At 43.4% G+C, this 15,501-nt stretch overlaps 1 protein-coding gene across 1 annotated transcript in view; it reads right to left on the bottom strand.

Moving 5' to 3' along the window:
• RFX4 (regulatory factor X4) overlaps positions 1-15,501 on the bottom strand; it is a 351,260-nt gene that overhangs the window by 328,112 nt on the left and 7,647 nt on the right. The window lies entirely within an intron of this gene.

Below are 15,501 nucleotides of genomic sequence, written 5' to 3'. Positions count from 1 at the left end.
TGTACATCTCCACAGACTTTCCTCAGAAGTCCACCAGGAACAAGAAGAATGGTCGCCTGGCGGATGGTTCTGGAGTACTGTAAAGAACTGGGGGTGGAGGTTGTTTACAATTATACTGATACCCGTTGTTGTGTTATGTGGGTTCTGCCTAGGAATTTAATGCCTGCCGCCTTTGTGCTCACTATGTGCAAACTGTATCTGCCCAAAGACTCTGCACTTTGACAAGGAACGCATGAGAGCATTGTACGACGTCGAGGTTGAGGATTTAATGAAGATCGATATCGACTAGACCAAATGGCTAGATATGTTGAAAAGGGAGGACTGTTAAAATCTGGTTTGCGATGTCAACATTATCGGTGCCATCTTGTCCCCTTTCAGACTCACGCTCACTTACAACAGCAGCCATCTTTTTGAAAACCATGGTCTCTCTGCCCACTGCCAATAGCCAGCGCGTCTCTCCCCCTCACTCCCCGGCCTCGCAAGAACCCCCCCGCGCCCCGACAGCCCCCGGTCTCTCCTGCTTGGGCCATAAACGCACCTCCAGCGCGACCCTGTCTCTCCGAGCCACATCCCGTGCTGAACCCCCTCACTCTTTCATCTCATTCATAGAACAGACCCTTTTGATAACCTCTTCCTCCCTGCCCGATTGTCCGGCCTGATCCCAGGCCATCACCCAGCCCAACAGATACGGTTTATTGCCCCCACAGTAGGACCTCGCCTCACATCAAAGGAGCGGGGATTAATCAATGTCTTCACACCCCTAGATCCGACCGATCGCCCGCATTCCTGTTCCCAGCGGAATGTCCAGCTGCGCAATAGCCATCATGCTGAGATTTGGGTAGGGACCCCTACTGTAGATATGTGTGAGAACGGGCCTGAACCGGGGATTCCAAAGATGCCTTTTTCGTACTTCAAAGCAATACCACGGATGTCATAAATGTAATAAAGCCATAAACTTGTGTATAAGAGGCCAGGCCTCAGAGATGCGGTTAGAGCACCTCGAGAAGATACCCTGTTGTCTGATTTGACGTGTTCTGCTCCGTCGGAATAAAAAACTCCTGTTTCCTGCCTTCCTGTCTCCAGCGCCTGCCTCTTTGTTTGGTAATATCGGATGGTATGAGAGGCGGCTAACGCCGGGCAAACACTGAAGGTTCTTGGTCGACATCGGCCCTACCTTTTCACACTACGTTTAGCAAACAAATTGAGAGCCTTGAAAACAGTTCCAAATATGCAGTATAATATTGATCCTTCTTGAATTACAGACGTCAACTAGAGTTCAACTTGAAACATCGTGCACCAGAATGATGGGACAGAGTCGTGGCAGATATGTGTATCACGCAAAATGTAGCTTATAGCATCACTGAAAAATCAACTGCATGTTACTATTTGTAAAATGTGCTTCACAATCCATATATAGGATCCTGAAATAATCAAAGCATTGCTCTTCTACCCAGCAGCTCTTATAGGATGAAGAGTGAGGGAGGGAGAGATGGATGGAGGGAGAGATGGAGGGAGGGAGGGTTGATTCGCTTATGGATGCATTGATCGATGGGTGGGTGAATGGATGGATGTATGGGTTGGAAGAAATTTACACCTAATGAGCAAAAAAGCCAGAACAGCTGGTATCACACTGCCACTTAGGACTCAGTCGTCCTACAGCAAGCCTTGGACCAAATGATGGTCAAGATGTCAATCAGTGATTAGGAGCCAGGTTGCTTTGAATAATCATTACGGGTACTGTTACTCATTTTAACATTCTTCCTTCCAATTTCAGACCAAGACTCAGGCTAACAAACATTTTGCGGGGGGTTTGCATCCCAAAAGTGATACAAAACAGGGCAATATTTTTTACATTTACTTTCCAACACAACACTTATTTGCGCTGGAATGTTGTCTCAAAGTAATGCGAAGCAGCTGCTTTGTGTTTCTCTGTGTCAAGAGGTGTTCCATGAGTGGTACACGGGTGTCCCCATGCAACTACCCGTGATTTGTGACACAAAACCCCATCTCCTAACAATTGTAGACAGGGTTTTAGACCAAAAATAATGCCCCTTTGAAGCTGGTGTTAAAAAGGAGAAATGGCTTTTATTTCTCCTAATGTTTCCCACTTTGTATATAAGCTGTGCTGTACAGCTCACATCCAAAGTGGGAACAGTTTTAAAGTTAGTGTAAGCATAGTATTTTCCACTGGAAGGGTACCCTTTAAGTACAAAGCCATGCTAGACATGACGCAGACACCTTTGCACTATTGTGCAAAGGTGTGTGTGTTGTGCTAGTCAACCTGATTGTGCACCAGAGTTGGGAAGAGACCAGGATAGGGCCATTTCTTGCAAGATTTTTAGTATTGCTTTTCGGCTCTCTTCCTCTCATGCAATGCAGCAACTTTGGTTGCCGTGCTCTGTTGTGTGACACCTATGTAAATCTGGGTCCAAATGTGCTTTTTTCTGTATGCATATTGTACTGTCGTCTGTTTTTCTGATACCAAAGTATATCAAGTGTATTTCTAGCACTGATGAAAACCACTAACTTCATATTGTGATCACCCTCCCGTATTTTTTGAACCCATACCTTTTATTCTTTTCTGCACTCGTCTCTAAGAAGTCTTTAGACAACACTGTAGTAATTACAATGACTGCTTTCAGTTTGCACACCCCACCGTACATTGTCTCTTAGCACTTTTTAACAACCATGATATATTTAAAGAATTTGTAATTTTATGGATTGTCAGCGCCAACCACAGATATAAAGAATGGCTTTTTTTGACAGGAACTTAAGGGCAGTGGAGAACTAGGGGCACGGGGGGTTTCTATGGTAACAAAATATAGGATTGTATATATATAAAGTATTAAGAGGAATATCTATTCAATTTGGGAGCTATTTTGTATGAGCTGTAATTCAGAAGCTATTTTGTGAATGGATACTTATATGTGAGTTATGTCATATAAGTACTCCAAACTGCACCAGACATGCCTTTATTATGCCACAAAATGTTAAGTGCAAAACGAGTACACTTCGACTGGAATAGAATTTTCAAATTCACAGTCAAGATTTATTTTTTGGCAAGTGTAATATTGTGAATGTGGTGAAATATATCCCATGTAATTTTGCAATTGTAGATTCAAGTTTAAGGCCTTTATTATGAGTGTCCCACTGCCGGATGCGAAAATTATTGGACCTGAAAAAACCAGACACTGAGGTGCTTGTAATTTATTTTGAGTTTTGCCCCCAAAATGGGCATAACGTGCTCCAGAATCCATATATCTCTGTATTTACTTGGCATTTTCCCAGTAAATTGTGGCAAGTTTGACCTGCTTAAATTTACCCTGGAAACATTGTAGGGTTGTAACTCTTGTATCTATCAAAGAAAGAAGGTATTTGTTAGAACTGTGATCCTTGGTGTGGTATTCCCCCAAACCTTTTGACCTCACTCCACCTGTTTTGCTGAATTCGTTTTTGTTGGCCTTAGGACTGTGCACACTTAACCACTGCTAACCAATGCTAAAGTGCTTGAACTCTCTCTTCTATACATTCTAAAACTGTCTTACACCCAATTACCATATTTAATTTACTTATAAGTCCGTAGTAAAGTGGTACTACGTGTACCCAGGGCCTGTAAGTTAAATGCTATTAGTGGGCATGCAGCACGTATTGTGCTACCCACCTATTGAAGTAGCCTTTTTAGGGCTCGGACTCCTCCCCACTGTAAGTGGGGGAGGAGTTTCGAGATCCTAATGTTAAAGGAGAAAAAGAAGAAGTATCTCCTAGGGCTTTGGCCGAGAGAAATTCCACACATTCCTTAGCGTGTTCTGTCATCTGGCCAGTGATTCGTCTTCGTTGTGTTGTCGTTTTAATAGGCTTGAAGTGATAGGGTAAATGTAGTTTTGTTCCGCCATTTTGGGCATATTTCGTTCGTGCTCGCGCAAAGAAGTACATTAATTATAATTAGGAGCTGTCAGGGTGCCTCCGTAAGTGAATCCAGATGGCCGGGCGCGTTCACCATTCAGCAGCGCTCAGCGCGCAGCTGCTCCATGCCAGGCCGTGAAAGGGCTTCATTAGTTCAAGAACAAGAAAGAGTACTGCAAGGGAGCTCGAGATGGCCAGGGAGTTAGGCGGAGGCAGCCCGGCACAGACAGGAGACACGCACAGGATCACAGGTACGGAGCGGGAGCCGGAGCGCACAAGCAGCAGCCCCACCACACCTCAAAGCCAACCCTCGCGTCCTCTATATAAAGCCCATAGAGCCGTTCCTTTCAGTCTCGGTGACTGTGTCCTCTCTCTCTCTCAGTCTGCGTGTGGGCACCCTCCTTCCTTCTCAGCCGCGGAAACCCTCGGAGCCATCTCTTGAGACATCAAGGTAGAGAACAGGACTGTCTTGTTTCCCGTTTTATTGGCTGCTGCATGTAATCTGCTACTGGTAAGGGCACGGAGGCCACACACATATCTACATATAACGACCGCCTCTCTCCCGAGCTCCCCCTGCGTCTCCCCTCTGCTGCACGCTGCCCCCCTCTGTTTACCCCTGTCTCTGAGGCATTGTCTCCCGCCCACTTGGAGTGTGGCAGAACACGACACGTTGTTGTAAGCTATGATGGGATATTCCACGCCCCAAACATAGCTGTCTGGGTAGGAAGCGTACTGTGAGAGAAATGGGAAATCAGGAGTAATTTCATTATAAATGTACGACTAAGACATTCACTGCACTTACGCGGGAGTTTTTAGAATGTGGTCTTAACCGGCCATATTTTTACATCTGTATATAATATATTTAAGTATACGTTAGGTGTGATTGTTTTGGGAAAAAGGTCTGTAAACAAGAATTTAGCATTGCAGTTGCTTTTAATGTGGCGCTCCAAAGCCCGCCGAAGCGCGCTGTCATTACCCTACTCTGCGGGATGCTGAGAAACCTTACGCGGGGCACTAGAATTTCGAGAATCTGGTTGGTCATTTAACGCTTTAAGGGACAGGTATGGAAAGTCTTCAAAGTGCCGTTTTAATTGCAGCTTTGTGCACATCATGGCTCGTCTGCCCAGCCCCCTCCTCCAGCACACAATGTTATCATGTTTAAAAGTGTTAAGGCCTCCAGAGGTCACTTTGGAATCATATGTATTCAGTTTGTTTACGGTAGGGCGCGTGCGGTTACGTTTCTCTTCGAACAGCCTCAGGCGCGCGACACCTTGGCCTCACAAGAGATCTGAAAACGTGCGTCATGTGTCTGTCTCTCTTGACATTTTACTGTACCTTGTGTTTCTTCGCCGGTGTTGGCTCAGGCGATATGGCTCTGAAGTTACTTGTGTTTTATTATACTGTGTCCCGTTGGCCTTCCAACGACTAGTTTGTAGTGAGCACTCCACAAGTTACAGTTCCCAACGTGTACATTTCCAAATGCGAATACCATTACATTTGGTAAGTTACAGCAGAAGTGCCATCTAAAACATGTATGTATGTATACAAGTTTAAGTGTAGGCGCAGTATTCAACAGTAAACCTAACTGAAAAAGAAAAAAATGCCCCCCCCCTCCCCCTCCCCCCCCCCAAACCTGGCACCGCGGGGCATGGGTTAAGAGGGAGTACAGCCTCTTGTGTTGTAGATGAATAGTCTTACACTGAAAGGTTTAAAATATTTCAATAACACTTCCCTTCACTGCAGGTACTAAAGCGGCTATAATACGAATGCTCCCTTTTGTAAGTGATTTGTAGATCCTGACCCCTCCTCCAAAGTCCCTAGTGAAGAATACCGTTCAAGTCAATAGTTTAGAGTTCTGTCATGCAAATGAAGCGAAACTATACGCAGCTGCATATCGCAGATAACAAAAGGATAATCCAGTTGACTTTCATAAATCAAATTGAAGACAGACTAATGGTTAAGAATCCCCTGTTCTCACTCACTCTGCAGGCACCAGCATAACACCGTCACACAGCCAGAAGAAATGTACCTTTGCGACCTGCACCTAAAGTATTAACGCTTTCTTCATCTAAAAATATTGTAAACTAACAAAACCCAAGCTTGAAGAACTTAGTGCAAATTTATCTTCAATAAAAGAAGTTGAGAACTTAATGAGCACTCCCTTTTTGGCCTCGCAATCTGCTTTCTGTAAGGAACGTGTCCCCGGGGCCATCATGCTAGGCTGCAGGTTTCCCAGATATTAAACATAATATAAATATATATATATATATTTTTTTTTAACTAGGTCTCGAGTAGGCGAGCTTCAGTTGCATTTTTTTCCCTACGAGTTTACAAGTTAATTTACTGTAAACGCTTGAACCGCATCTGCACTTTTACCTGTTTACTACATTGTGGCTTTTATTCAATTTTGTACAAACTTGCGGCACGTTTCGCTTTATTACTTATAGACTATGCAGGTCTAGAGCGATTAACGGACTGAATAGAGGCAGTGTTGAAAAATAAAATTCTGCAGTTGCCCTATGCTCAACTTTCGGCAAGGAACAACTGCCTTCACAAGTGCACATTCGCAAACGAAGTAGTTCCCTTCATGGCCACGGACTATCATGACAATGCACACTTCGAAGCCAAAAATATATTTCTTGCTTTTAGCTGCGCCCCATAAAAAAATTGAGAATACAAAACATTGTTTCAGTGAGTGCCTCATGTATTTCTGGTAACAGTAGTTATTTTTAACAATTCATCAGCCGCAGATCTCTAGTTCTTGCGTCTGTGCTCTAGTCTGACTGGCTTCTAGGGATAGGGTTTCTATTGGGCCTAGGGTTAGAGTTCTGATTGGCTCATAGCGCTAGGGTTCTGATTTGTTTCTAGGGATGGAGTTTCTACTGGACCTTAGGGTTAGCGTTCTGATTGACTTTTAGGGCTAGGGTTTAGATTGCTTCTTAGAGCTAAGGTGTCTATTGAAGTTAGGGTTTTGATTGGCTAATAGGGCAGTGACTGGTTGAAAGGCCCAGGTCTACCATTGGTGCTAGGGTTATGATTTGTTTGGCCTAGGTTTCCCATTGTCCAAAGGTCACTTAACCTAGGGCTATTTAACCTTCGGGCTCAGGGCGTCTCAGCTAAGGGTGGAGAGGACAAGGGTAGGTGCCTGTCTGGGCCAAGTCACATCTAGGGCTAGAAATGCTGCCCTTTTTAGGTCTCGGGACCTATAAGCTGTGCAAAGCACAGCTTCCGGTCCGGAGAAATTATGTTTTGGAGTAGGTAGCTATTGGCAATGTAAATGACTATGCCATTTATTCATGATTTAAAAAAAAACAAAAAAAAGTCATGAGCAATGCCAATAGCTCTACCTTTAATAATGCCGAGACCATTGCATTGTAAATGCTTGTATTTAAAAGGATTCACAACTTGTACTTTAATACTGTATACATTGCCAACACACACAACAACACACCCCCAGCCGTCAATGAATGCTTTCACCATGCACAAACACCAACACCACACACTTGTCACCACTCAACACAACACACTCACCACCACACTCACTCCCCAGGCTCACCCCCACAGACTCACCACCACACACTCACCAGCACACAGAAAACAACACACACAACAACACACCCCCAGCCGTCAATGAATGCTTTCACCATGCACAAACACCAACAACCATCATCCATCTGTGCACGCTTTTACCAAGCACACACCCACCAGCCGTCAGTGCACCCTTCCACCAGGCACACACACCTCCAGCCGGCAGTGCACTTTTCCACCAAGCAATCGCAGTATGGTACACTTTACTTTTAAACATATTCATATAAAGCACAGCATGCCACCATTGGTAAAATTACAATTCAACCAAGATACTTCGACTACACACCACATGCACACACTCCATAACACATGGCAAAAAGACATTGGCATTTACAATGCCATTAGCTCAAACTCAAATAAATCCGAGCCCGATTGCATTTCTAATGCTTGTTAAACATGCTTCAGGCCTGCCATTGAACCTGTGTGCAGTTTTAAACTGCCATTTTGACCTGGCAAAATAAACCCTTTGCCAGGCCTAAACCTCCCTTTTTAATACATATAAGCCATCCCTAGGGTAGGTACTAAACAGCCTATAAGGCAGGGTACGGTGTATTAAAAAAGTAGTCCTGGTAGTGAAAAATTCTTACATTTGTTTTTTACTACTGCAAGGCCAGCATCAACCGCAGGGTAACATTGTGTTTCCTTATTACATTTAATAAGTGATAAGTTTTGTTTGGGAATAGGTAGAAATGTCATGTTTGGTGTCCAAAGAATTGTAATTTAAAATCCTGTTTAATGGTAAAGTTGGGTCTTAAGTCACTCTTGTCCTAACAATTTGGTACCTGCAGCCTGTATCCTGTGTCACATGACTATGTGTAGTTTGCCTTTGCGTATTCCTCCCAGACAGTATGATAAAAGGGGACTGGACTGGCTGTTGGCAGAATTGGCCATCCTGACCTGATGGGAGGGGCGGACTTGTCACCACACTTGCACTCAAACAAGCTGCCTCAGCACACACACAAAGAAGTTCACACTATCCTTTTGTGACTCTAGACATACTGGGACCAGGGCTGGGGAAGGAAGACAATTTCAGATCCAGATGTGGGGGAATTCTAGAAGTTTCTCTCATTTCAAAGCTGGCAACAGGTATAAATATTGTACTGTCAGACTCACTTTTCAGTATGCTACTTGACCTGTGGATACTACATAAAAAGGACTGCACTGCTGTCAGAAGACTGCCCTATTGATTGAGGCCTACCCTGCTCTCTGAGAAAGAAGACTAGACCTGCTCCCTTCATCCCTACCTGAAGTGACTACATGGGTCAGCTGACTGACCTGTTCAAGCTACAGGGACATGACAAGCTCCAGAGGCCTCTTTGCAACTGTCCAGCTGAGCTGCTGCAGTTGGACTGCCCTGGACCAGCAAGTGGAACCTCATGAGCCCTTCTGGCCTCTGCAAGAGTCATTCATTGATCCCCAAGTTGTATCTCCCCACATCCTGGGCCGTTGTTTGGCATCAGAGTGCCTTCCTCTGACAACAAAAGGGAAATCCTAAAGTTTTGGGCTCTTAGCAACCGTGAACGGGCCCATTCCTGCCAAGATCTCTTCACCTGTGACAGCCGCCAATGGGAAGCGCTGGTGAACCTGACTTTTCATGCTACAGCGACCAGCCCACGCTCCATCATGGTCGGCCTGAACTTGTGACTTTCCTCTGGTTTTACAATACCGTAGACAGACCCATGCCTCCCAATTATTGCGCAGGCTACATTGGCTCCCCATAAAGCAAAGGGTGGAGTTTAAGAGTCTATGTACTGCCCATAAGGCAATCTATGGGCAAGCGCCTGCCTATATTAAAGAACGTCTCGAGGTTCTATAATCCCAAACGAACGCTTAGGTCCTCTAACTCCCAACTGTTGTCCGGTCCTCGATTCAAATTGGCAACCAAGGGAGGGAGATCTTTCTCTGTTCTGGTCCCACAGATGTGGAACAAACTACCGGAGTCTCTCCGTAGAGAAGTAAATCTTCTGCACTTTAGGAAGTCGTTGAAAACACTCCTGTTCAGGGACGCTTTCGGCCCTATTTAAATAATGCAGTCACATATGTACTTTCTATTCACTTACTCAGTTGTTGTTAGTGTCATCTGTCATGAGCGCCTAGAGACCTGACGGTGATTTGGCGCTATATAAATCCCAGTTAACAATAACAAGTGACGCTTTGTGCTCTTAAGTGCCATACTTATCTTAAATCTATGAAATTGCATATCTCTGGTTCTGATTTTTGTCATTCTGGTATCATGTTATTTATTTAAATGTACTCATATTTTTCCAAATCGGTATGGGATTTTCTTGTGTTGTGTTTTTCACTGTACTACTGTTTGTGTGCTGAATCAATGCTTGACACGTTGCCACTAAGTTAAACCTGACTGCTTTTGTGTAAAGCTACCAGAGGGTTAAGCAGAGGTTAATGTAGTGGCTTTTGTAGTTCATCCAGACAAGGATTGTGGTTGTTGCTTTAGTAGGGTTTTACCTCCCTCAACCAATAACCCAATTTCTCACAGTATTAAAAAATATTCAATGGTTGGATTGAATATAATACCTGTCTTGCAATTTCCTCTTCTTTCTCCCTCTTTCGTATCTGTGCTACACTTTTGATGTTTTCCAAGCCACGTCTCTACCTACAACCCTACAAACGTAAAATGTGCAGGTTTAGTGTAATCATTCAAATTTGCAATTAAAATAAAGAAGGACTGGTAGTGGTGGGAAGACCAGATATACAACAAAGCTTGCGAAAGAGAAAAGGAAGGACCATGATCTTAGCTGGATAAGGACGACTGGGAGAGCAACAGAATGCTGGATAGGAAGACTGATGACACAAGTAGGCTACTGAAAGAGCGTTTTGCTCTTGGCCTCACTAAAATCACAAATGAGGATCAAAATGACTAGATGAATAGAAAAGAAAAAAAAACAACGCCAGGTTCTATGAAGTTTACAAGACTGAAAAAATAGTTGGGACAAATAGTATGCATGTACCAGGGTTCGTTATTATATGAGCTTGACTAATTATCTCCCAATTTATAATCTATCAGTTAAAAGAATGCTGCCTCCTATGTCAGCAGTTGTCACTTGTGGTAGCATTTGTTGTTCTGGTGCTTTCAGTTGGGGGGGGAATTTGTCCATTAAAATGATCCTTATATATACACCCCCGGGGCACATGCAAATCCATATACATAGCAGTGCTTTATAAACAATATTGTCTCCGGCAGGTGTTTGCTCCTTAATTACCATTAATCACAAGTCCACCCTATACAGTCATGGATAAGCTGAATGGTGGAAACGTTAGGTTCCAATATTAGAAAACCCGACTCAAACCACTATTTAGAAAATTCACCCATGGTCATTGTGCTGTGCTGTGCTTTGCTGTTCTGCAGTATGGAAAACCGGATCCGTGTACTGCCAACAAACTTCAATTAATTCCGCACCCTCCTTTTTTGCAGATTAAAAGGATTCTACCTATTTAGGATTTGGGGCTCTCAAGACTACTTTTGTGCCATCAGTAAACCTGCTGCCCAGTTTTTCCAGCTAATTGTTCTCGGGGGTTATTATATGTTTACATCTCCTTAATATGCTCCATTGTCCGAACTGAACTCCAGGGCAGAACCTAGACAGCGCTCTTGCTTTTACCTAAAGGAAGTCCTGCAAATATCTTCAGAACACCCTTTACAATTATAGTACATGTAACAGTCTGGAAAACCGGCATGTTCTCCTTTATTTTTAAGAGGATGGAAACCCGCCAGTATGCTTTTATTTCGTGAGCAACGCACTTTGTCATTTTTGTATCATCCTTGACAACAGGAAATAATAGTCGGCTTCCTTGGTATAATGTGCGACATTTCGAGGACTTTTCAATATATCTCTGCTTCCATCTGATTGGTAAAGTTGAACATGACATCTTCAACTTTTCACAAAAAGGCAGAAGGAAACAAACAATCTTTTCAACCTACATCATTTTTTTATGCAACTCTCTAACTTCAACAGCTTTTTATCAGGCAGTTTCTTCTATACCACTGATTAATTAGAAGCTGAATATGAAGTTTCAATTGGTGACTGAAAGGAGATAAGTTCTAAACTTCGTTGAGCACCTAGACACTGATGAAGTAATAATATGCACTGTAAATGCACCACAATTAATATTATACATGCAGTTCCCCAAAAGATAATCATATTGAAGGTTTTTATCCTAGACCATTATGAATACAATTATTATTACGCACTGAAAATCGGTGCTTGTGTTATGGCCTGTAAGCAGAGGATGAAATGCATACAATAAAGCATGGGAACTGGGCCCCAAGGTGCAATGCTTAAGGTCAGCATTAACAGTTATGGAATAGTCGTTTTTATAATAAAGGTATGGGAACTTTTACTATAAAAAATGTTTTAAAATGATTGAGAACAGCATTCCCCATAGATTCAACCCACTTCAACCACTGCCTGTAAGATTGAAAAGCGGAAAAGCGTTAGTAAGATTTTCCCTACAAATCAAACACCCTGCCTTGTGTTTGCTTTGTTCGCCCCAAGTTGGCAGCGTATGCCCATACGTGGGTCCCTTGCTCACTTTGCCTCTGTATTCAAGCCAGCCTGGCTGGTGAGGGGTGTTACCTTAAAACCATCCCATGGGTGCTTGTTTCCGGTCCAGGGAAGACCTGACTTGGCAGTTCAGGCTGGACTGTTCCCTTGAGTAACAGGGTCAAGACTGATCTCATATGGCTGGGTCTGAACTGGGGTGGTGAAGTGAGCTAAAGAACGATGATGTATTCATCCCAGATCTGTGACTGGGGGAGTGCCTGAAAATTTTTGGCGCTCCGTCCATCATCTCCTTCTGTTTGCTTTATCAGCATTGAGCACTTAACCCACTGAGATGTCTTATCAGCAATGTATGACATTACAGAAGAGCAGGATTTCAAGGAACGCAACTAAGAATAAATTGCACAAGATTCATTGCACATTTAGGATCAAGAAAGAGCAAGTATTTGAGTGAAAGGATTGTTTTTACTCCGTTGTATTATCCGCCCCATCATCATCCTATTTTCTTTAAAAAGACGAGGAGCCATGTCTGAAAGAAACAGCCATGCTAGATCTTTAAATTTAATTCACAAATGTAGCCACTCCTCTTGCTCTCAGAATATAAATAGCGACCTCTCAACAAGAAGTTGTATCTGTTTAAAGACCCCATGTTTCGTGCCACAATCATGAGCTTTATAAGTGGTGGGCCATGGTAAAACGTTCATCTGTAAAACTGGGCAAATTTGGAACCTTTGACAATGTGTAGCCCAGGTATATTTTTAGACTTTGCTCTACTTTTCAGAAGAAACTTTATATGTCCAAGGCCCGGGTTGTGTTGGGATCAAAAGCGGCCCAGGCCCGCTAAAAAAAAGTGGGCCTTGTTTTCATATTGCCTTTCCGCAAAACACTGCTTAATTCAAGTTTTATGAGAAGGGGGGGTGGGGTGGGTCTCTGACAAAGGCATGTTTTCTTAACTTCACTTAGATTTTTTTTTAAAAGCACGGATTACTTCACACTGGTAAACACACCTTAATGGGAAACATCCATTACCACGTGGGCATTGCAACGCAATGCCTATACATCGCGGGTATTACAATGCAAGTTGTTACAACAACTTGCGCTGGATGGCGCTCTAACTTAAGGAATATTATGATGTACTATTCCAACACCTTCCCTACTGTGCATAGACTGGTGTTAGAATAGTAAATCATACTATTTCCCAGTCCAGCCCCTCCAGCGCAAGTCTTTTTAACGAATTGCGTTGTAAAAACTGCGATGTAATGTACCGCGATCATTTTGATCGCGTTGTAATGGCACATATTCCACCTTAATACAAGTGAGGCCACTTCTGCTCAGGCCCCCTGCCACTACAAAACATTCATACATTAATGGGCTGGACCAGCGAGAGAAAGGGAGCGACACCTCTGCCCCTTGATGAAAGGGAGGTAATGGATGCCCATCTGCCCCCCAGAAAGGCCACTCAGGCACCAACTGTGCCGTGGGCCGCATCCGACAAGGACACATGCAGTCAAAATCAGCCCCCAGGCTGGTCAAAAAAGCAGCAGACAGCTGGAACTCAGATACCGGCCCCTCAGCCATTGCCCGAGTGCCCGCCTTACCAATCCGACCCTGCCCAAGGCCCCCCCTACAGGATTGTCTTGCATCAGCTACACGTCATGCCCATGAAGGACAGGGTATCCTTCAGCTGATATGCAGCATCACAGAGCACAGTAGGGCAGGGAAAGTGGCAGGAAGCAGTGGCTGAGAGTGAGGTCTGTAGTCCATGTGGAGGTGTACGGAAGTAATGCAATAAAAATGGCCATGAGGGAAGGGAAGGGTAGACTGGCACAAGAGTTGAAACACTCCAATGTGCTAGGGACATGCCTGGTATGGGGGCTCTACTCTACCCAGCAGATGCAGTCGTTCTCGGAGTATAATGCTGGAAGGGTTGTGTTTATATATCCCTACAATTACCCCAGGTGCCTAAAAATATGAGGGACTCTGCTAGGAATGTGAACCCTCTTAAGGCCCATTGTTGGATACTAACATTAATACACTGCACTCTAGGCAATGAGAACTGTGCATGTGTTGATTCTGCTCCTATTGCATTTGCTCAAGGAATACTCCTTGTGTCATTTCTATTATATTAGTGTCATGCATAATCACTCTTTCCTTTTTGTTATGTTTGAATTCTGTTTGCAGTGGAGGGATCATTTTTTTTAAAAAGTGTTTCATACTGCTCAATGTGGAGGCTTCAAGAAAACTAATGTCTTACATTTAGTGTATTAATGAATATAAAAATACATTATTTTGATTACCTGACATGGATACATTAGGAGCATGTAAAATTCTCAGGCCTGTGCGCACTCCCCAGTTAGTGCCTTAACACGTTACACCAAAATAGACATGTAGCTAAGCCGACAAGTGACAACACAATAGGAGATAATAGGCTTACATTTTTTTTTTGACCCCCCTAATTTGGGAAAAGAAAGCATCTTTCCAAATATTCAGTGGATTCCAAGAACATGCTCTGCTATAAAGTGATTACTGCTGTCATCAACACTGCTCGAGGGTCCTGCGGCTCTCGATCTGCCCAAATTGTTGTATAGAGCCTCTGACATGAGAATGCTGGTCCAGCTTCGACTTTCCATTGAAAAGCATTTCACTAGACTAATATCCACAGTAGAACACACTCATCCCACCTCTTTATGTATTAGGATACCACCCCCGTCGTTTTAAACCACAAATTACACAATCCTCTATTTTACCTAGTAAAATGCTTAGGACGTCAAGACAAGTCATTTGGATGCAATATACCGCCCCTTCATTAGTGTACATCTAAGTGTCTTGTGAGTTCACATTTAACAGATAACTGGTCCTTTTTTTAATTAAGAAAAAATATTGAAAAGTATAGCATTCTCCTGAGGAATATGTTATTGGAATGCTTCTGGGTGTGACTGGCTAACCTAAAGCTGACTTCCCACATGCACTGGCTACAGTCTAGGATTGTAAATAAACTCCAAACACAATTCTTGTAATAGAATTGGCAGGGTGTGCTGGTGAGCGTGGATATAAAATACAACTTATTGCATCCAGCATATGCATAGCAGCAATCTTCGAACTTTGCGAAACTAGAAATAAATATAAAATAGAGTTCTGAAGAACTTGTTTTACGATGTTTAAAATAAATGAAAACGAATTACTAACAATACTTATTAGTACATTTACAATCAGGCATCCTTTTATTAAATTGTATTGGATTCAGGCATTTCACAGCTAAAATATAGTCTCGTTATACTAAAGTACCTTTAAATGATTTCTGTTCTATCATACCCACCATCTCTTAACATCCACACTTCAACATGGCCGCTGAATTTACGTGCGTCCTGCAGGGGCTTTGCGTTGACGTCCGTCCTTTATATCCATTGTCGCTCCCCGCAGGCCGCACAGCACCGGGCTCTCATAATATTTGTCTATTAACTGCTTCCCCGTTTCCTCTCCGGCTGTCGCC

Source organism: Lissotriton helveticus, chromosome 1_1 (assembly GCF_964261635.1).
Source record: "Lissotriton helveticus chromosome 1_1, aLisHel1.1, whole genome shotgun sequence".
Lineage (NCBI taxonomy): Eukaryota > Metazoa > Chordata > Amphibia > Caudata > Salamandridae > Lissotriton > Lissotriton helveticus.
Note: the sequence above shows the minus strand (reverse complement) of the source record. Positions and strands in the feature narration are given on the sequence as shown.